This window comes from Tasmannia lanceolata, unplaced genomic scaffold, assembly GCF_043159265.1.
Source record: "Tasmannia lanceolata isolate RefF3 unplaced genomic scaffold, GAP_Taslan_0.1 ptg000002l, whole genome shotgun sequence".
NCBI classification, from domain to species: domain Eukaryota; kingdom Viridiplantae; phylum Streptophyta; class Magnoliopsida; order Canellales; family Winteraceae; genus Tasmannia; species Tasmannia lanceolata.
This window is the reverse complement of record NW_027518679.1, coordinates 3,071,523-3,096,082: the sequence shown is the minus strand read 5'-3', so window position 1 is coordinate 3,096,082 and position 24,560 is coordinate 3,071,523.

The window sequence follows — 24,560 nt, the reverse complement described above, 5'->3', positions numbered from 1 at the left end:
ACATCATTCTTTTAGACATAGGAAACCCTAGAGATGATGTCAACGAGCTTTTAACCAAGTTTTGAGATAAGAATGACAGAGTACATAGTCATAGATTTAGGTGATTAAGTATAGAGATTGAAAAAATAGAAATTTTCTTATTTTAGAAACTTTATAAAAATCTATCTTTTAGACATCGAAAATCCTAGAGATTGTGAGAAGGAGCTTTTATCCAAGTTTTGAGATAAGGATGAAATAGTATTGAATCTTAGATTTTGTTGATAAAGGATGATGATTGAAAAAATAGATAGTTTTTTATTTTAGAAACTTTATAAGACATCCATCTTTTAGACATAGGAAACCCTATAGATGGGGTCAAGGAGCTTTTAGCTCAGTTTTGAGATGAGGATGAGAAGGTATTGAATCTTAGATTTACTTGATAAACGATGAAGATTGTAAAAATAGAAAGTTTCTTATTTTAGAAACTTCATAAAACATCCGTCTTTTAGACATAAAAAACCCTAGAGATGGGGTCAAGGTGCTTTTAGCGAAGTTTTGGGATGAGGATGAGATGGTATTGAATCGTTGATTTAGTTGGTGAATGAAGGAGATTGAAAAATAGAAAGTTGATTTTTTTTAGAAACTTTATAAAACATCCATCTTTTAGACATATGAAACCCTAGAGATGATGTCAAGTGGCTTTTAGCCAAGTTTTGGGATGAGGATGAGATGATATTTATTCGTAGGTTTAGTTGGTGAAGGATGGATATTAAAAAATAGAAGGTTTCATATTTTAGAAACTTTAGAAAACATCCATCTTTTAGACATAGGAAACTTTAAAGATGGTGTGAAGGAGGTTTTAGCTATATTTTGAGATGCGGATGTGATGATATTGAATCTTTGATTTATTTGATTAAGGAGTGAGATTGAAAAAAAAATGTTTCTTACTTTAAAAACTGTATAAGACATCAATCTTTTAGACATATGAAACCCTACAGATCGTGTGAGGGAGCTTTTAGCTAAGTTTTGAGATGATGATGAGTTGGTATTGAATCTTATATTTAGTTGACAAATGATGAAGATACAAAAAATAGAAAGTTTTTTATTTTTGAAAGTTTATAAAACTTCCATCTTTTAACGATAAGAGAACCTAGACACGGTGTGAATGAGCTTTTAACCATGTTTTGGGATAATGATGAGATGATACTGAATCTTAGATTTAGTTGATGAAGGATGTGAATTGAAAAAATAAAAAATTTCTTATTTTATAAACTTTATAAAATATCAGTTTTTAGACATATGAAACCCTAGAGATGATGTCAAATTTTAATCTTTTGAAAACTCAAACCCAATTTTGAAGATTAAGAGATCAAAGATGAAAATTAAGCACACAAGTTAAATCCTAAGTGCAAATAAAAGAAACACAAGAGATAAGAGAGATTGCACCCGGGATTTAAAGTGGTTCGGTCCTCAAAGGCGAGGCCTACTCCACTCCACCAACCAAACTCGTTGATGGCTTCACTAATTGATCTTCTTAACTTCGGCGAAGATCGGTGCCGATTACCATTCCAATCGCCTTTAACCTTGGTGGCAATCCTCACCACGGAGAGTGGGCTCCGCTTCTCCGAACACTCGCCCGTATACCATGTTCTTGATAAATGAAAAAAGAACAAAAAATCCCTCACAAGGGTTTACAAACTTTGTAGAAGATGTACAATTTGAGCCTAATGATCCAAATCCTAATCTTAGAGGATGAGAGGCATAAACAAACTTGAATCACTCTTAGGATGTTCAAATAGAGTTTTTGAGTGTTAGGATTGATAATTGGGAAGTTGGGAATACACATATATATAGAGAAACCCAAATATGACTGTTTGATGGCATAGTGGTAATTCTGGCAAAAACACCAACGACTCTTTTTTTCTTCCCGAAGTAGTGGTCTCAGAGTTCCGAGAGAATTCGTGGAGTTCTGACAAATTCCTCGGAGTTCCGGGAGTACAAACAGAAATTGGAAAAATGCTACTGGACCATTTCTCGGAGCTCCGAGGAATCTCTCGGAGTTCCGAGAAGCCTATGTCAAGCAGATTTTCAATTATGTTTTTGGGCTTCCAACTCTACACCAAGTTGGGATTGTTATGAGGGTTCCAAAGTGTTGGAACACCACAAGGACAATCACTTAAACATTTAGGCTGTGTGAGATTACTTATAATTATGCCTCTAATGATCTAAACTAGGATTGGATCTTATACATTCTAAAATGACTTCGATCTTCAATTGCGTTGCTTCAAGTCTTCATGCATCTTGGATCTCCGATGTCTTTGGCCTTCATAATGTGGTCCAATAAGATCTTCTTGCCCTCAATCCAAGTAATCTTGTCTTAGCACAATTATGATCTACAACTTAGACAATCAAATACATTAGTGATACAAAATCACTTGTGTATTGGAATCATCAAAATAAGATGGGAATGCCAAGGTGAGAACCATTGGGCTTACATAAACTTTATAAAACTTTCATCTTTTAACGATAGGAGACCCTAGACACGGTGTGAATTAGCTTTTAACCATGTTTTGGGATAACGATGAGATGATACTGAATCTTAGATTTAGTTGATGAAGGATGTGAATTGAAAAAATAAAAATTTCTTCTTTTATAAACTTTATAAAACATCAACTTTTAGACATATGAAACCCTAGAGATGATGTCAACGAGCTTTTAGCCAAGTTTTGGGATAAGAATGAGAAGAAACTGAATCATAGATTTAGTTGATTAAGTTTGGAGATTGAAAAAATAAAAAGTTTCTTATTTTAGAAAATTTATAAAAATCCATCTTTTAGACATAAGAAACCCTAGAGATGGTGTCAATGAGCTTTTAACCAAGTTTTCGGATGATGATGAGATGGTAATAAATCTTAGATTTAATTGACGATGGATGGAGATTGAAAAAATAGAAAATTTCTTATTTTAGAAACTTTATAAAAAAACAATCTTTTAGACATAAGAAATCCCATATCAACTAAATGTTAGATATGGTGTCAAGGAGCTTTTAGCTATGTTTTGAGATGAGGATGAGATGATATTGAATCTTTGATTTAGTTGATGAAGGATGGAGATTGAAATAATAGAAAGTTTCTTATTTTAGAAACTTATAAAACATCCATCTTTTAGCCATAGGAAACCCTAGAGATGGTGTCAAGGTGCTTTTAGCCACGTTTTGGGATGATGATGAGATGGTATTCAATCGTAGATTTAGTTTGTGAAGGATGGAGAGGTAAAAATAGAAAGTTTTTTATTTTAGAAACTTTGTAAAACATCAATCTTTTAGACATTTGAAACCCTAGAGATGGGGTCAAAGAGCTTTTAGCTAAGTTTTGAGATGAGGATGAGATACTAGTGAATCATTGATTTAGGTGATGAAGGATGGAGAGTGAAAAAATAGAATTTTTTTTTATTTTAGAACCTTATAAAACATCAATCTTTTAGACATATGTGACCCTAGAGACGGTGTCAAGGGGATTTTAGCCAAGTTTTGGGTTGAGAATGAGAAAGTATTGAATCTCAGATTTAGTTGATGACAGATGGATATTGAAAAAGAGAAAGTTTCTTATTTTAGAAACTTTATAAAACATCCATCATTTAGACATCGGAAACCCTTGAGATGATGTCAGCGAGCTTTTAACCAAATTTTGGGATAAGAATGAGAGGGTACTGAATCATAGATTTATGTGATTAAGTATAGAGAATGAAAAAATAGAAAGTTTCTTATTTTATAAACTTTATAAAAATCCACCTTTTAGACATAGAAAATCCTAGAGATGGTGATAACATGCTTTTACCCAAGTTTTGAGATGAGGATGAGATGGTATTGAATCTTAGATTTAGTTGATAAAATTTAGAGATGAAAAAAATAGGAAGTTTCTTATTTTAGAAACTTTATAAGACATTCATCTTTTAGACATAGGAAACCCTAGAGATGGGGTCGAGGAGCTTTTACCTCAGTTTTGAGATGAGGATGAGATGGTATTGAATCAAATTTAGTGGATAAATGATGAAGATTGGAAAAAAAGAAAGTTTCTTATTTTAGAAACTTAATAAAACATCTATCTTTTAGACATAAAAAACCCTAGAGATGGTTTGAAGCAGCTTTTAGCTAAGTTTTGAGATGAAGATGAGATGATATTGAATCTTGATTTAGTTGATGAAGGATGGAGATTGAAAAAATAAAAAGTTTCTTATTTTAGAAACTTATAAAACATCAATCTTTTTGACATAGGAAACCCTAGAGATGCAGTCAAGGGGCTTTTAGCGAAGTTTTGGGATGAGGATGAGATTGTATTGAATCTTAGATTTAGTTGGGGAAGGATGGAGATTGAAAAATAGAAAGTTCCTTTTTTTAGAAACTTTATAAAACATCCAATTTTCGACATAAGAAACCGTAGAGATGGTGTTAAGGAGCTTTTAGCCAAGTTTTGGGGTGAAGATGAGATGGTATTGAATCGTAGTTGGTGAATGATGGATATTGAAACATAGAAAGTTTCATATTTTAGAAACTCTAGAAAACATCCATCTTTTAGACTTAGGAAACCCTAGAGATGGTCTCATGGAGGTTTTAGCTAAGTTTTGAGATGCGGATGAGATGATATTGAATCTTAGATTTAATTGATTAAGGGGTGAGATTGAAAAAAAAAGTTTCTAATTTTAGAAACTGTATAAGACATCATTCTTTTAGACAGAGGGAACCCTACAGATGGTGTGAAGGGGCTTTTAACTAAGTTTTGAGATGAGGATGAGATGGTATTGAATCTTATATTTAGTTTATTAGTGATGAAGATTGAAAAAGAGAAAGTTTCTTATTTTAGAAACTTTATAAAACATCCATCTTTTTGAGATAGGAAACTCTAGAGATGATGTCAACGAGCTTTTAGCCAAGTTTTGGGATAAGAATTTGAAGACACTGTATCGTAGATTTAGTTGATTAAGTATGGACATTAAAAAAATAGAACTTTCTTATTTTAGAAAATTTATAAAAATTCATCTTTTAGACATAGGAAACTCTAGAGATGGTTTCAATGAGCTTTTAGCCATATTTTGATATGAGGATGAGATTGTATGAAATTTTAGATTTAGTTGATAAAGGATAGAGATGGAAAAAATATAAAATGTTTCTTATTATAGAAACTTTATAAAACATCCACCTTTTAGACTTATGAAACCCTAGAGATGTTGTCAACGAGCTTTTAGCCAAGTTTTGGGATGAGAATGAGAGGGTATTAAATCTTAGATTTAGTTGATAAATGATGAAAATTGAAAAAATAGAAAGTTTTCTATTTTAGAAACTTTATAAACAACCTTCTTTTAGACATTGGAGAACCTAGAGACGGTGTAAAGGAGCTTTTAGCCGTGTTTTAGGATGAGGATGAGATGATATTGAATCTTAGATTTAGTTGATTAAGGACGGAGATTGAAAGAATAGAAAGTTTCTTATTTTAGAAACATTGTAAAATATCCATCTTTTAGACATAGGAAACCCTAGAAATGATGTCAATGAGCTTTAAGCCAAGTTTTTGGATGAGAAGTAGAGGTACTGAATCTTAGATTAAGTTGATGAAGGATGGAGTTTGAAAAATTAGAAAGTTTCTTATTTTAAAAACTTTAAATAACTTCAATCTTTTAGACATAAGAAACCTTAGAGATGGTGCTAAGGTGCTTTTAGCCAAGTTTCAGGATAAGGATGAGATGGTATTGAATCGTAGATTAAGTTGGTGAGGGATGGGGATTGAAAAATAGAAAGTTCCTGAAATACAAGGTGACAACCCAGGAGGGGGGTGAATTGGCTAATTAAAAATTTGGGGCTTAATTAATTTGATTCCTAAAATCAATTTACCAATTAAGCCTTAACATGTTTAACCCTTGATCCATTAATAGAGATATTAAGAGTTAGGGTTTGGATGTTACTTTAAGCATGCATTCACTAATCCTTTTTTATTAAAACATAGATACAAGTTGGGTTATAGATTACCAATCACCACAATGTGCAAATGAGAAGGAGAAGAAAAAAGCATCCAAAAGGGACAAGATTTATAGTGGTTCGATCACAACTTGACCTAAGCCACTCTTCCAAGTTTTCTTCCTTGGGATTCTTCACTAACCACTAAGATTCTTCAAAGGGCGGATCTCAAAGCCTTACACCAACTCTTTCTTCAAAGGGATTACACCCTTTTCTGCATGAAGCCTTTCCGAGGACACCTTCCTTGTAGAGTTGATTTACCTTTCTTTCCGGGCCAAATCGGAGACCCTCAAACATAGAATAAAGAATTAAAAAGAAAGAAACTCCCAATGCCTCTTGATAGGCGGATTACAAAGTTGTAAGCTCACAAACTCTCCAAAGAATATATATACAAATGTAAAGCCTATGGAGATCCTCTTGATAGAATGTGAAAATGCAAATTCAAAGAGGTTTAACATTTCATATAAAAGTTTTGGTTCAAGAAGATGGGATTTTATCTTGACAAAGGTTATGTAGAAAGGTTTGGATAGTGTATATACAGCCCACAAGAAAATATGACCGTTTGGGGGTAAAACTGTAATTTACAGGGTTCAAAAAGTCAACCTGCGAAAGCCCCAACGGATCTATTTTCCAGTCGCAGCGGTCGACCGAGGCACGGCGGTAGCCCGCCCTTATCGGGCTCTTAATTTGAAATTCAAAATTCATACCGGCGCGGTCGACTGGCCCAATGGTGGCCGCCTGGCGAGGGCTTACTGTTTGAATTTAATTTTCGCTCAAAACACTATCGCGGTCGACCGGACCCATGGAGGTTGACCACCCAAACCATATTGGATTGTTTTTGTTTTGAACAGAAACGTATCCGCGGTTGCCCGGCTTGCCCCGGTCGACCGGCCTTGAGTGAAATTCTATTTTAACTTTAAATCCATGGGCTTTTGGGCTATGGTCTTTTGGTTTTAGTCCAAGATTTTCAAACACATTTTTGAGTGTGTTGATGGTTTTCAAAGATGTAAAATGTTAAGTATAAAAACCATTTTGAAAACCTTTTGAAAGTGCATTTTATATAAAATCAAGATGACTCCAAATACATTCTAAAAATAAGAACCTTGAGTCTTTTTGGAATGTCTTGGCTCCTTTGCACTTTCTTGGATTTATTCGGCTTGAGTGAACATTTTGACCTTGTCTTGGCTCTTGTGACATCCTCTAATATTCACTGCATGTTGTGAGGTACATGAGGTGTCACCAATGACTTGTTAACCTCCAAGCTTCTTCTTGACACTTGCTTAGAAACTTGTGGGATCTTCATGATGAGCTTCTTTACTTGAGAATCTTCAAATGAGGATGACTCAAAAGTAGGTGCAAGCTCTTGGTTCCTTTGATCCTTGATCCACAAGTCATGTGTTGTGTAATGGCGATATAGCATATCAAATTCCTGTGTAAAACACAACATCTCAAAGCAATGCATTAGTCTAACAATGCTAATCAATTTGTGTTTGCTAGCATCAAAACAAGAAGGTAAGGTGAATGATTGAACCAATATGCACCATTGGGCTTACAGTTTCTTATTTTCGAAACTTTATAAAACATACATCTTTTAGACATAGAAACCCTAGAGATGGTGTCAAGGAGCTTTACCTAAGTTTTGAGATGAGGATGAAAATATATTGATTCTTTTATTTAGTTGAGCAAGGATGGAGATTGAAAAAATATAAAATTTATTATTTTAGAAAGTTTACAAGACATCCATCTTTTAGAGATAGGAAACCCTAGAGATGGGATCAAGGAGCTTTTAGCTCAGTTTTGAGATGAGATTGAGATGGAATTGAATCTTAGATTTAGTTGATAATTGATGAAGATTGAAAATATAGAAAGTTTCTTATTTTAGAAACTTTATAAAACATCCACCTTTTAGACATAAGAAATCCTAGAAATGGTGTCAATGAGCTTTTAGCTGAGTTTTGAGATGAGGATGAGATGATATTTAATCTTTGATTTAGTTGATGAAGGATGAAGATTGATAAAATAAAAAGTTTCTTATTTTAGAAACTTAGAAAACATCCAACTTTTAGACACATGAGACCCTAAAGACGGTGTCAAGGAGCATTTAGCTAAGTTTTGGGATGAGAATGAGAGAGTAACGAATCTCAGATTTAGTTGATGACAGATGGAGATTGAAAAAAAGAAAGTTTCTTATTGTAGAAACTTTATAAAACATCCATCTTTTACACATAGAAAACCCAAGAGATGATGTCAACGAACATTTGGCCAAGGTTTGGGATAAGAATGAGCGGGAACTGAATCATAAATTTAGTTGATTAAGTATGGAGATTGAAAAAATAGAACGTTTCTTCTTTTAGAAACATTATAAAATTCCATCTTTTACGCATAGGAAATCCTAGAGATGGTGTGAAGGAGCTTTTAGCCAAGTTTTGAGATGATGATGAGATGGTATTGAAACTTAGATTTAGTTGATAAAAGACGGAGTTGGAAAAAATTGAATTTTTTATATTATATAAACATTATAAAACATCCAACTTTTAGACATAGGAAAACGTAGAGATATTGTCAACGAGCTTTTAGCCAAGTTCTGGGATGAAAATGAGAGGGCTGTAAATCTTATATTGATAAAGGATGGAGATTGAAAAAATAGAAGGTTTCTTATTTTAGAAACTTTATTAAACATCGTTCTTTTAGACATTGGAGAACCTACAGACGGTGTCAAGGAGCTTTAAGCCGTGTTTGGGATGAGGATGAGATGATATTGAATCTTAGATTTAATTGATTAATGATGGAGATTGAAAAATTAGAAAGTTTCTTACTTTAGAAACTTTCTAAAATATCAAACTTTTAGACATAGGAAATCATAGAGATGGTGTCAAGGTGCTTTTAGCCAAATTTTGGGATGAGGAAGAGATGGTATTGAATCATCGATTTAGTTGGTTAAGGGCCGAGATTGAAAAATACAAAGTTTCTTATTTTAGAAACTTTATAAAACATCTATCTTTTAGACATAGGAAACCCTAGAGATGGTGTCAAGGAGCTTTTAGCTAAGTTTTCAGAAGTGGATAAGAAGATATTGATTCTTTGATTTAGTTGGTGAAGGATGGAGATTGAAAAAATAAAAAGTTTCTTATTTTAGAAACTTTATAAGACACCCATTTTTAGACATAGGAAACCCTAGAGATGAGGTCATGGGGCTTTTACCCTAGTTTTGAGATGATGATGAGATGGTATTGAATCTTAGATTTAGTTGAGAAATTATGAAGATTGAAAAAGTAGAAAGTTTCTTATTTTAGAAACTTTATAAAACATCAATATTTTAGACATAAGAAACCATACATATGGTGTCAAGGTGCTTTCAGCTAAGTTTTGAGATGAGGATGTGATGGTATTGAATCTTTGATTTTGTTCATGAAGGATGGAGATTGAAAAAGTAGAAAGTTTCTTATTTTAGAAACTTATAAGACATCCATCTTTTAAACATAGGAAACCATAGAGATGGTGTCAAGGTGCTTTTAGCCAAGTTTTGGGGTGAGGATGAGATGGTATTGAATCGTAGATTTAGTTGGTGAATGATGGAGATTGAAAAATATAAATTTTCTTATTTTGTAAACTTTTTAAAACATCCAACTTTTAGACATAGGAAACCCTAGAGAAGGTGTGAAGGTGCTAATCGCTAAGTTTTCAGATTAAAATGAGATGATATTGAATCTTTGATTTAGTTGATGAAGGATGGAGATTGAAAAACTAGAAAACATCAAACTTTTAAACATAGGAAATCATAGAGATGATGTGAAGGTGCTTTTAGCCAAATTTTGGGATGAGGATGAGATGGAATTGAATCGTCGATTAAGTTGGTTAAGGGCGGAGATTGAAAAATACAAAGTTTCGTATTTTAGAAACTTTATAAGACATCTGTCTTTTAAACATAGAAAACCCTTGAGATGGTGTCAAGAAGCTTTTAGCTAAGTTTTGAGAAGATGATGAGAAGATATTAATTCTTTGATTTAGTTGATGAAAGATGGAGATTGAAAAAATAGAAAGTTTCTTATTTTAGAAACTTTATAAGACATCCATTTATAGACATAAGAAACCCTAGAGATGGGTCAATGAGCTTTTAGCCTAGTTTTGAGATGAGGATGAGATGGTATTGAATCTTAGATTTAGTTGAGAAATTATGAAGATTGAAAAAATAGAAAATTTCTTATTTTAGAAACTTTATGAAACATCCATCTTTTAGACATAAGAAACCATACAGATGGTGTCAATATGCTTTTAGCTAAGTTTTGAGATGAGGATGAGAAGGTATTGAATCTTTGATTTTGTTGATGAAGGATGGAGACTGAAAAAATAGAAAGTTTCTTATTTTATAAACTTTATAAAAATCCACCTTTTAGACATAGAAAATCCTAGAGATGGTGATAAGATGTTTTTACCCAAGTTTTGAGATGAGGATGAGATGGTATTGAATCTTAGATTTAGTTGATAAAATTTAGAGATGAAAAAAATAGGAAGTTTCTTATTTTAGAAACTTTATAAGACATTCATCTTTTAGACATAGGAAACCCTAGAGATGGGGTCGAGGAGCTTTTACCTCAGTTTTGAGATGAGGATGAGATGGTATTGAATCAAATTTAGTGGATAAATGATGAAGATTGGAAAAAAAGAAAGTTTCTTATTTTAGAAACTTAATAAAACATCTATCTTTTAGACATAAAAAACCCTAGAGATGGTTTGAAGCAGCTTTTAGCTAAGTTTTGAGATGAAGATGAGATGATATTGAATCTTGATTTAGTTGATGAAGGATGGAGATTGAAAAAATAAAAAGTTTCTTATTTTAGAAACTTATAAAACATCAATCTTTTTGACATAGGAAACCCTAGAGATGCAGTCAAGGGGCTTTTAGCGAAGTTTTGGGATGAGGATGAGATTGTATTGAATCTTAGATTTAGTTGGGGAAGGATGGAGATTGAAAAATAGAAAGTTCCTTTTTTTAGAAACTTTATAAAACATCCAATTTTCGACATAAGAAACCGTAGAGATGGTGTTAAGGAGCTTTTAGCCAAGTTTTGGGGTGAAGATGAGATGGTATTGAATCGTAGTTGGTGAATGATGGATATTGAAACATAGAAAGTTTCATATTTTAGAAACTCTAAAAAACATCCATCTTTTAGACTTAGGAAACCCTAGAGATGGTCTCATGGAGGTTTTAGCTAAGTTTTGAGATGCGGATGAGATGATATTGAATCTTAGATTTAATTGATTAAGGGGTGAGATTGAAAAAAAAAGTTTCTAATTTTAGAAACTGTATAAGACATCATTCTTTTAGACAGAGGGAACCCTACAGATGGTGTGAAGGGGCTTTTAACTAAGTTTTGAGATGAGGATGAGATGGTATTGAATCTTATATTTAGTTTATTAGTGATGAAGATTGAAAAAGAGAAAGTTTCTTATTTTAGAAACTTTATAAAACATCCATCTTTTTGAGATAGGAAACTCTAGAGATGATGTCAACGAGCTTTTAGCCAAGTTTTGGGATAAGAATTTGAAGACACTGTATCGTAGATTTAGTTGATTAAGTATGGACATTAAAAAAATAGAACTTTCTTATTTTAGAAAATTTATAAAAATTCATCTTTTAGACATAGGAAACTCTAGAGATGGTTTCAAGGAGCTTTTAGCCATATTTTGATATGAGGATGAGATTGTATGAAATTTTAGATTTAGTTGATAAAGGATAGAGATGGAAAAAATATAAAATGTTTCTTATTATAGAAACTTTATAAAACATCCACCTTTTAGACTTATGAAACCCTAGAGATGTTGTCAACGAGCTTTTAGCCAAGTTTTGGGATGAGAATGAGAGGGTATTAAATCTTAGATTTAGTTGATAAATGATGAAAATTGAAAAAATAGAAAGTTTTCTATTTTAGAAACTTTATAAACAACCTTCTTTTAGACATTGGAGAACCTAGAGACGGTGTAAAGGAGCTTTTAGCCGTGTTTTAGGATGAGGATGAGATGATATTGAATCTTAGATTTAGTTGATTAAGGACGGAGATTGAAAGAATAGAAAGTTTCTTATTTTAGAAACATTGTAAAATATCCATCTTTTAGACATAGGAAACCCTAGAAATGATGTCAATGAGCTTTAAGCCAAGTTTTTGGATGAGAAGTAGAGGTACTGAATCTTAGATTAAGTTGATGAAGGATGGAGTTTGAAAAATTAGAAAGTTTCTTATTTTAAAAACTTTAAATAACTTCAATCTTTTAGACATAAGAAACCCTAGAGATGGTGCTAAGGTGCTTTTAGCCAAGTTTCAGGATAAGGATGAGATGGTATTGAATCGTAGATTAAGTTGGTGAGGGATGGGGATTGAAAAATAGAAAGTTCCTGAAATACAAGGTGACAACCCAGGAGGGGGGTGAATTGGCTAATTAAAAATTTGGGGCTTAATTAATTTGATTCCTAAAATCAATTTACCAATTAAGCCTTAACATGTTTAACCCTTGATCCATTAATAGAGATATTAAGAGTTAGGGTTTGGATGTTACTTTAAGCATGCATTCACTAATCCTTTTTTATTAAAACATAGATACAAGTTGGGTTATAGATTACCAATCACCACAATGTGCAAATGAGAAGGAGAAGAAAAAAGCATCCAAAAGGGACAAGATTTATAGTGGTTCGATCACAACTTGACCTAAGCCACTCTTCCAAGTTTTCTTCCTTGGGATTCTTCACTAACCACTAAGATTCTTCAAAGGGCGGATCTCAAAGCCTTACACCAACTCTTTCTTCAAAGGGATTACACCCTTTTCTGCATGAAGCCTTTCCGAGGACACCTTCCTTGTAGAGTTGATTTACCTTTCTTTCCGGGCCAAATCGGAGACCCTCAAACATAGAATAAAGAATTAAAAAGAAAGAAACTCCCAATGCCTCTTGATAGGCGGATTACAAAGTTGTAAGCTCACAAACTCTCCAAAGAATATATATACAAATGTAAAGCCTATGGAGATCCTCTTGATAGAATGTGAAAATGCAAATTCAAAGAGGTTTAACATTTCATATAAAAGTTTTGGTTCAAGAAGATGGGATTTTATCTTGACAAAGGTTATGTAGAAAGGTTTGGATAGTGTATATACAGCCCACAAGAAAATATGACCGTTTGGGGGTAAAACTGTAATTTACAGGGTTCAAAAAGTCAACCTGCGAAAGCCCCAACGGATCTATTTTCCAGTCGCAGCGGTCGACCGAGGCACGGCGGTAGCCCGCCCTTATCGGGCTCTTAATTTGAAATTCAAAATTCATACCGGCGCGGTCGACTGGCCCAATGGTGGCCGCCTGGCGAGGGCTTACTGTTTGAATTTAATTTTCGCTCAAAACACTATCGCGGTCGACCGGACCCATGGAGGTTGACCACCCAAACCATATTGGATTGTTTTTGTTTTGAACAGAAACGTATCCGCGGTTGCCCGGCTTGCCCCGGTCGACCGGCCTTGAGTGAAATTCTATTTTAACTTTAAATCCATGGGCTTTTGGGCTATGGTCTTTTGGTTTTAGTCCAAGATTTTCAAACACATTTTTGAGTGTGTTGATGGTTTTCAAAGATGTAAAATGTTAAGTATAAAAACCATTTTGAAAACCTTTTGAAAGTGCATTTTATATAAAATCAAGATGACTCCAAATACATTCTAAAAATAAGAACCTTGAGTCTTTTTGGAATGTCTTGGCTCCTTTGCACTTTCTTGGATTTATTCGGCTTGAGTGAACATTTTGACCTTGTCTTGGCTCTTGTGACATCCTCTAATATTCACTGCATGTTGTGAGGTACATGAGGTGTCACCAATGACTTGTTAACCTCCAAGCTTCTTCTTGACACTTGCTTAGAAACTTGTGGGATCTTCATGATGAGCTTCTTTACTTGAGAATCTTCAAATGAGGATGACTCAAAAGTAGGTGCAAGCTCTTGGTTCCTTTGATCCTTGATCCACAAGTCATGTGTTGTGTAATGGCGATATAGCATATCAAATTCCTGTGTAAAACACAACATCTCAAAGCAATGCATTAGTCTAACAATGCTAATCAATTTGTGTTTGCTAGCATCAAAACAAGAAGGTAAGGTGAATGATTGAACCAATATGCACCATTGGGCTTACAGTTTCTTATTTTCGAAACTTTATAAAACATACATCTTTTAGACATAGAAACCCTAGAGATGGTGTCAAGGAGCTTTACCTAAGTTTTGAGATGAGGATGAAAATATATTGATTCTTTTATTTAGTTGAGCAAGGATGGAGATTGAAAAAATATAAAATTTATTATTTTAGAAAGTTTACAAGACATCCATCTTTTAGAGATAGGAAACCCTAGAGATGGGATCAAGGAGCTTTTAGCTCAGTTTTGAGATGAGATTGAGATGGAATTGAATCTTAGATTTAGTTGATAATTGATGAAGATTGAAAATATAGAAAGTTTCTTATTTTAGAAACTTTATAAAACATCTACCTTTTAGACATAAGAAATCCTAGAAATGGTGTCAATGAGCTTTTAGCTGAGTTTTGAGATGAGGATGAGATGATATTTAATCTTTGATTTAGTTGATGAAGGATGAAGATTGATAAAATAAAAAGTTTCTTATTTTAGAAACTTAGAAAACATCCAACTTTTAGACACATGAGACCCTAAAGACGGTGTCAAGGAGCATTTAGCTAAGTTTTGGGATGAGAATGAGAGAGTAACGAATCTCAGATTTAGTTGATGACAGATGGAGATTGAAAAAAAGAAAGTTTCTTATTGTAGAAACTTTATAAAACATCCATCTTTTACACATAGAAAACCCAAGAGATGATGTCAACGAACATTTGGCCAAGGTTTGGGATAAGAATGAGCGGGAACTGAATCATAAATTTAGTTGATTAAGTATGGAGATTGAAAAAATAGAACGTTTCTTCTTTTAGAAACATTATAAAATTCCATCTTTTACGCATAGGAAATCCTAGAGATGGTGTGAAGGAGCTTTTAGCCAAGTTTTGAGATGATGATGAGATGGTATTGAAACTTAGATTTAGTTGATAAAAGACGGAGTTGGAAAAAATTGAATTTTTTATATTATATAAACATTATAAAACATCCAACTTTTAGACATAGGAAAACGTAGAGATATTGTCAACGAGCTTTTAGCCAAGTTCTGGGATGAAAATGAGAGGGCTGTAAATCTTATATTGATAAAGGATGGAGATTGAAAAAATAGAAGGTTTCTTATTTTAGAAACTTTATTAAACATCGTTCTTTTAGACATTGGAGAACCTACAGACGGTGTCAAGGAGCTTTAAGCCGTGTTTGGGATGAGGATGAGATGATATTGAATCTTAGATTTAATTGATTAATGATGGAGATTGAAAAATTAGAAAGTTTCTTACTTTAGAAACTTTCTAAAATATCAAACTTTTAGACATAGGAAATCATAGAGATGGTGTCAAGGTGCTTTTAGCCAAATTTTGGGATGAGGAAGAGATGGTATTGAATCATCGATTTAGTTGGTTAAGGGCCGAGATTGAAAAATACAAAGTTTCTTATTTTAGAAACTTTATAAAACATCTATCTTTTAGACATAGGAAACCCTAGAGATGGTGTCAAGGAGCTTTTAGCTAAGTTTTCAGAAGTGGATAAGAAGATATTGATTCTTTGATTTAGTTGGTGAAGGATGGAGATTGAAAAAATAAAAAGTTTCTTATTTTAGAAACTTTATAAGACACCCATTTTTAGACATAGGAAACCCTAGAGATGAGGTCATGGGGCTTTTACCCTAGTTTTGAGATGATGATGAGATGGTATTGAATCTTAGATTTAGTTGAGAAATTATGAAGATTGAAAAAGTAGAAAGTTTCTTATTTTAGAAACTTTATAAAACATCAATATTTTAGACATAAGAAACCATACATATGGTGTCAAGGTGCTTTCAGCTAAGTTTTGAGATGAGGATGTGATGGTATTGAATCTTTGATTTTGTTCATGAAGGATGGAGATTGAAAAAGTAGAAAGTTTCTTATTTTAGAAACTTATAAGACATCCATCTTTTAAACATAGGAAACCATAGAGATGGTGTCAAGGTGCTTTTAGCCAAGTTTTGGGGTGAGGATGAGATGGTATTGAATCGTAGATTTAGTTGGTGAATGATGGAGATTGAAAAATATAAATTTTCTTATTTTGTAAACTTTTTAAAACATCCAACTTTTAGACATAGGAAACCCTAGAGAAGGTGTGAAGGTGCTAATCGCTAAGTTTTCAGATTAAAATGAGATGATATTGAATCTTTGATTTAGTTGATGAAGGATGGAGATTGAAAAACTAGAAAACATCAAACTTTTAAACATAGGAAATCATAGAGATGATGTGAAGGTGCTTTTAGCCAAATTTTGGGATGAGGATGAGATGGAATTGAATCGTCGATTAAGTTGGTTAAGGGCGGAGATTGAAAAATACAAAGTTTCGTATTTTAGAAACTTTATAAGACATCTGTCTTTTAAACATAGAAAACCCTTGAGATGGTGTCAAGAAGCTTTTAGCTAAGTTTTGAGAAGATGATGAGAAGATATTAATTCTTTGATTTAGTTGATGAAAGATGGAGATTGAAAAAATAGAAAGTTTCTTATTTTAGAAACTTTATAAGACATCCATTTATAGACATAAGAAACCCTAGAGATGGGTCAATGAGCTTTTAGCCTAGTTTTGAGATGAGGATGAGATGGTATTGAATCTTAGATTTAGTTGAGAAATTATGAAGATTGAAAAAATAGAAAATTTCTTATTTTAGAAACTTTATGAAACATCCATCTTTTAGACATAAGAAACCATACAGATGGTGTCAATATGCTTTTAGCTAAGTTTTGAGATGAGGATGAGAAGGTATTGAATCTTTGATTTTGTTGATGAAGGATGGAGACTGAAAAAATAGAAAGTTTCTTATTTTAGAAACTTATAAAACATCCATCTTTTAGACATAAGAAACCCTAGAGATGGTGTCAATGTGCTTTTAGCCAAGTTTTGGGATGAGGATGAGATGGTATTGAATCGTAGGTTTAGTTGGTGAATGATGGAGAATGAAAAATATAAAGTTTCTTATTTTAGAAACTTTTTAAAACATCCATCTTTTTTACAGAGGAAACCCTAGAGATGGTGTCAATGAGCTTTTAACAAAATTTTGAAATGACGATGAGATGATATTAAATCTTTAATTTAGTTGATGAAGGAATGAGATTGAAAAATTAGATAGTTTCTTATTTCAGAAACTTATAAAACAACCATCTTTTGATATATGAGACCCTAGAGACGATGTGAAGGAGCTTTTAGCCATGTTTTGGGATGAAAATGAGAGAGTATTGAATCTCAGATTTAGTTGATGACGGATGGATATTTAAAAATAAAAAGTTTCTTATTTTAGAAACTTTCTAAAACAACAATCTTTTAGACATAAGAAACCCTAAAGATAGTGCCAAGGTGCTTTTAGCCAAGTTTTTGGATGAGAATGAGATGGTATTGAATCGTAGATTTTGTTCGTGAAGGATTGAGATTGAAAAATAGAAAGTTTCTTATTTTATAAACTTTATAAAACATCCACCTTTTAGACATAGGAAACCAAATAAATGGTGGCAACGAGCTTTTAGCCAAGTTTTGCGAGGAGGATTAGATGGTACTATATTTTAGATTTAGTTGATCAAGGATGAAGATTATAAAACGAAAAATTTCTTCTGTTAGAAAATTTATAAAATATCAATTTTTTAGACATAGGAAACCTCATAAATGGTGTGAGTGAGCTTTTAGCTAAGTTTTGATATGAGGATTAAATGGTATTAAATCTTTGATTTATTAGAACAAGGATGGAGATTGAAAAGAAAAGAAAGTTTCTTATTTAAAAACTTTATAAGACAACAATCTTTTAGACATAGAAAACCCTAGAGATGGTGTCAAGAAGCTTTTAGCCAAGTTTTGAGATGAGCCTGAGGTGGTATTGAATCTTAGATTTTGTTGATAAAGGATGACGATTGAAAAAATAGAACGTTTCTTATTTTAGAAACTTGGTAAAACATTCATCTCTTAAAAATTAGAAACCCTAGTGATGCTGTCAACGAGCTTTAAGCCATCTTTAGGGATGAGAATAAGAGGGTATTGAATCTTAGATTTAGTTGAAGAAGGATAGAGATTGAAAAATTAGAAAGTTTCTTATTTTAGGAAATTTATAAAACATCTATCTTTTAGACATAGAAAACCCTAAAGATGGTGTTAAGGTGCTTTTTGCCAAGTATTGGGATGACGATCAGATTGTATTGAATCGTAGATTTAGTTGGTGAAGGATGGAGATTGAAAATATAAAGTTTCTTATTTTAGAAACTTTATAAAACATCCAACTTTTAAACATAGGAAACCCTAGAGAAGGTGTGAAGGTGCTAATAGCTAAGTTTTCAGATTAAGATGAGATGATATTGAATCTTTGATTTAGTTGATAAAGGATGGAGATTGAAAATTAGAAATTTCTTATTTTAGAAACTTTCTAAAACATCAAACTTTTAGACATAGGAAATCATAAAGATGGTGTCAAGGTGCTTTTAGCCAAATTTTGGGATGATGATGAGATAGTATTGAATCGTCGATTAAGTTGGTTAAGGGCGGAGATTGAAAAATACAAAGTTTCTTATTTTAGAAACTTTATAAAACATCTATCATTTAGACATAGGAAACCCTTGAGATGGTGTCAATGAGCTTTTCGCTAAGTTTTGAGAAGATGATGAGAATATATTGATTCTTTGATTTAGTTGATGAAGGATTGAGATTGAAAAAATAGAAAGTTTCTTATTTTAGAAATTTTATAAGACATCCATTTTTAGACATAGTAAACCCTAGAGATGGGGTCAAGGAGCTTTTAGCCCAGTTTTGAGATGAGGATGAGATGTTATTGAATCTTAGATTTAGTTGGTGAAGGATGGAGATTGAAAATATAAAGTTTCTTATTTTAGAAACTTTATAAAACATTCAACTTTTAGACATAGGAAACCCTAGAGAATGTGTGAAGGTGCTAATAGCTAAGTTTTTAGATTAAGATGAGATGATATTGAATCTTTGATTTAGTTGATGAAGGATGGAGATTGAAAAAAATATAAAGTTTCTTATTTTAGAAAATTTATAAGACATCCATCGTTTAGACATAGGAAACCTTAGAGATGGGGTCAAGGTGCTTTTAGCCAAGTTTTTGGATGAGGATGAGATGGTATTGAATCGTAGATTTAGTTGGTGAAGGATGGAGATTGAAAAATATAAAGTTTCTTATTTTGTAAACTTTTTAAAACATCCAACTTTTAGACATAGGAAACCCTAGAGAAGGTGTGAAGGTCCTAATCGCTAAGTTTTCAGATTAAGATGAGATGATATTGAATCTTTGATTTAGTTGATGAAGGATGGAGATTGAAAAATTAGAAAGTTTCTTATTTTAGAAACTTTATAAAACATCAAACTTTCAGACATAGGAAATCATAGAGATGGTGTCAAGGTGCTTTGAGCCAAATTTTGGGATGAGGATGAGATGGAATTGAATCGTCGATTAAGTTGGTTAAGGGCGGAGATTGAAAAATACAAAGTTTCTTATTTTAAAAACTTTATAAAACATTTATCTTTTAGAGATAGGAAACCCTTGAGATGGTGTGAAGGAGCTTTTAGCTAAGTTTTAAGAAGATGATGAGAAGATATTGATTCTTTGATTTAGTTGATGAAAGATGAAGATTGAAAAAATAGAAAGTTTTTTATTTTAGAAACTTTATAAAACATTCAACTTCTAGACATAGGAAACCCTAGAGAAGGTGTGAAGGTGTTAATAGCTAAGTTTTCAGATTAAGATGAGATGATATTGAATCTTTGATTTAGTTGATGAAGGATGGAGATTGAAAAAATAAGAAAGTTTCTTATTTTAGAAACTTTATAAGACATCCATCTTTTAGACATAGGAAACCCTAGAGATGGGGTCAAGGTGCTTTTAGCCACGTTTTTGGATGAGGATGAGATGGTATTGAATCGTAGATTTAGTTGGTAAATGATGAAGATTGAAAAACAGAAAGTTTCTTATTTATAAAACTTTATAAAACATCTATCATTTTGACATAGGAGACCCTAGAGACGGTGTTAAGGAGCTTTTAGCCTTGTTTTGGGATGATGATGAGATGATATTGAATCTTAGATTTAGGTGATAAATGATGGAGATTGAAAAAATAGAAAGTTTTTTATTTTATAGACTTTTTAAAATATTAATTTTTTAGACTTAGTAAACTGTAGAGATGGTGTAAATGAGCTTTTAGCCAAGTTTTGTGATTAGGATGAGATGATATTAAATCTTTGATATAGGTTATAAAGGATGGAGATTGAAAAAATAGAAAGTCTCTTACATTAGAAACTTTATAAAATATCTATCTTTTAAACATTGGAAATCCTAGAAATTGTGTCAATTAGGTTTTAGCCAGGTTTTGAGATGAGGATGAGATGGTATTAAATCTTAGATTTAGTTGATAAAGAATGGAGATTGAAAAAATAGAAAGTTTCTTATTTTATAAACTTCATAAAACAACCATATTTTAGACATAAGAGACCCTAGAGAAGGTGTGGAGGTGCTTTTAGCCTAGTTTTGGGATGATGATAAGATGGTTTGGAATCTTAGATTTAGTTGATCATTGATGGAGATTGAAAAAATAGAAAGTTTCTTATTTTAAAAACTTTATAAAACTTCTATCTTTTAGATGTAGGAAACCCTCAAGATGATGTTGACGAGGTTTTAACCAAGTTTTGGGATGAGATTAAGAGGGTATTGAATCTTAGATTTAGTTGATGAATGATGGAGATTAAAAAAATAGAAAGTTTCTTATTCTAGAAACTTTATAAAACATCTATCTTCTAGACTTAGTAAACCCTAGAGATAGTGTGAAGGAGCTTTAAGCAAAGTTTTGAGATGAGGATGGGATGGTATTAAATCTTAGATTTTGTTGATGAAGGATGGAGATTGAAAAAATTGAAAGTTTCTTATTTTATAAACTTTATAAAACATCCGTCTTTTAGACATAGGAAATTCTAGAGATGGTGTGAATGAGCTTTTAGCAAAGTTTTGAGATGAGGATGAGTTGAATCTTAGATTTAGTTGATTAAGGATGGAGGCTAAAAAAATAAAAATTCTCTTATTTTAGTAACTTTATAAGACAGCAACCTTTTAGACATATGAACCCCTAGAGATGGTGTCAAGGAGCTTTTAGCCAAGTTTTGAGATGATGATGAGAGGGTATTGAATCTTAGATTTAGTTGATAAATGAGGATGAGATGATATTGAATCTTAGATTTAGTTTATGAAGGATGAAGATTGAAAAATTAAATACTTTCTTATTTTAGAAACTTTCTATAATATCAATCTTTTAGAAATAGGAAACCCTATAGATGGTGTCAAGGTGCTTTTAGCCAAGTTTTAGAATGAGGATGAGATGGTATTGAATCGTAGATTTACTTGGTGAAAGATGGAGATTGAAAAAATATAAAGTTTCTTATTTTAGAAACTTTATAAAACATCTATCTTTTAGACATAAGAAACCCTAGAGATTATGTCAACAAGATTTTAACAAAAAATTAGGATGAGAATGAGAGAGTATTGAATCTTAGATTTAGTTGATGAAGGATGGAGATTGAAAAAATAGAAAGTTTCTTATTCCAAAAACTTTGTGAAACATAAATCTTTTAGACTTAGTAAACCTTAGAGATGGTGTCATGGTGGTTTTAGCCAATTTTTGGGATGAGGATGAGATTATATTGACTCGTAGATTTTGTTGGTGAAGGATTGAGATTGAAAAATAGAAAGTTTCTTATTTTATAAACTTTATAAAACCTCCACCTTTTAGACATAAGAAACCCAATATATGGTGTCAACGCGCTTTTAGCCAAGTTTTGACATGAGGATTAGATGGTATTGAATTTTAGATTTAGTTGATCAAGGATGGAGATTGTAAAATGGAAAGTTTCTTATTTTAGTAACTTTATAAAACATAAATCTTTTAGACGTAGGAAACCTCATAAATGGAGATTGAAAAAATAGAAAGTTTCTTATTTTTGAAACTTTATAAGACATCCATCTTTTAGACATCTGAGACCCTAGAGACGGGGTGAAGGAGTTTTTAACTAAGTTTTGAGATGAGGTTGATTTGGTATTGAATCTTAGATTAAGTTGATTAATGATGAAAATTGAAAAATAAAAAGTTTCTTATTCTAAAAGCTTTATAAAACATTCATCTTTTAGATATAGGAGACCCTAGAGACGGTGTGAATGTGCTTTTAGCCATGTTTTGGGATGAGGATAAGGTGATATTGACTCTTAGATTTAGTTGATGAAGGTTGGAGATTGAAAAAATACAAAGTTTCTTATTTTAGAAACTTTATAAAACATTAATATTTTAGACTTAGTAAACCCTAGAGATGGTGTGAAGGAGCTTTTAGCCAACTTTTGATATTAGGGTGAGTTGGTATTAAATCTTAGATTTAGGTTATAAAGGATGGAGTTTGAAAAACTAAAAAAGTTTCTTATTTTAAAAACTTTATAAAACATTAATTTCTTAAACTTAGTAAACCCTAGACATGGTGTCAAGGAGCCTTTAGCCAAGTTTTGAGATTAGGGTGAGATGGTATTAAATCTTAGATTTAGGTTATAAAGGATGGAGATTGAAAAACTAGAAAGTTTCTTATTTTAGAAACTTTATAAAATATCCATCTTTTAAACATATGAAATCCTCGAAATGGTGTCAATGAGCTTTTAGCCAAGTTTTGAGATGAGGATGAGATGTTATTTAATTTTAGATTTAGATGATAAAGGATGGAGATTGAAAAAAAAAAAAGTTTCTTATTTTATAAACCCTATAAAATAACCATCTTTAGACATAGGCAACCCTAGAGAGGGTGTGAAGGAGCTTTTAGCCTAGTTTTGGGATAATGATAAGATGGTTTTGAGTCTTAGATTTAGTTGATCATGGATGGAGATTGAAAAAATACAAAGTTTCTTATATTAGTAATTTTATAGAACATCTATTTTTTAGACAAAGGAAACCCTAAAGATAATGTCAACGAGGTTTTAACCGAGTTTTGGGATGAGAATGAGAAGGTATTGAATCTTAGATTTAGTTGATTAAGGATGGAGATTGAAAAAATAAAAAGTCTCTTATTCTATAAACTTTATAAGGCATCAATCTTTTAGACTTAGTAAACCCTATAGATGGTGTCAAGGAGCTTTTAGCCTAGTTTTGAGATGAGGATGAGATGGTATTGAATCTTAGATTTGGTTGATGAAAGATGCAGATTGAAAAAATATAAAGTTTCTTATTTTAGAAACTTTATAAAATATCCATCTTTTTGACATATGAAACCCTAAAGATGGTGTCAAGGAGCTTTTATCTAAGTTTTGAGATGAGGATGAGATGATATTGAATCTTAGGTTTAGTTGATGAAGGATGGAGACTTAACCTCTAAGTATAACCTCTCGGTGCTTTGCAGAGTACATAAGCAAACCCCAGATTGAAATATTTGCCTGAGTTTTCGTTAACTACTGAAGGAAGTTTTTGTCTTCTTTATCTGACTTCGACTTAAACAACTCAGATCCTCTGGCCAACTCAGCGGGATTCTCAACCCTTAACTCGGCTGGTTTAAAGACACGCCCGCCGCGAGTGATATGGCGGACTTCATCACAATCAATCTCCAGATCCTCTTCATCAAGCTGAAAAACATAAGGACGAACTTCATGATCTTCCTCATCAGGCTGGAAAATATAAGGAATTTGGACTTCTTGATCTTCCTCATCAGGCTGGAAAATGTATGGAGTTCGTGCTACTTGATGAACAGTGGGTTCAACATTGCCTCTCTTATCAGATTGATGCCCCTCTTTGGTAGAGATGACGTAGTCATCGAATACCAAAGCAAAAGTGACAGAGCCATTTTGCGCAGCTTTAATCAACAAAGGACTCTACCCAAAATGGAACCTAGACGCAAACATATACTACCTAATGCAAGACCCTAGATGAAATCCTAGAATTTGAACATCTATCAAAAATCATTTACTCTAAACACCATGAGATGGCAGTTTAGAATAACGGAGAATCGGATTTATTCTGAGTGCAAAAATCTTGCAATCCAGAACAAAAGATGATTATGATGCGGCGCCGTTCACAAACGGGCAATGAGAGAATGAGATATAATTTTTGAATGGATTCTGAAAGGAAGGAACAAAGATCGTTCTCAAACGGTTTTTAGAAGAAAATGAGACACCGTTCACAAACGGGTTCAAGGACGATATGAGGCCTATTCACAAATGGACTCGAAAAACGAGACACCGTTCACAAACGGTCTCAAAGAGAATAATAGACCATTCACAAATGGACTCGGAAAATGAGACACCGTTCAGAAACGGGTTCAAGGAGAAGACGAGACCATTCACAAATGGACCTGAGAAATGAGGCACCGTTCACAAACGGGCTCAAGGAGGACATGAGACCATTCACAAATGGACTCAGAAAATGA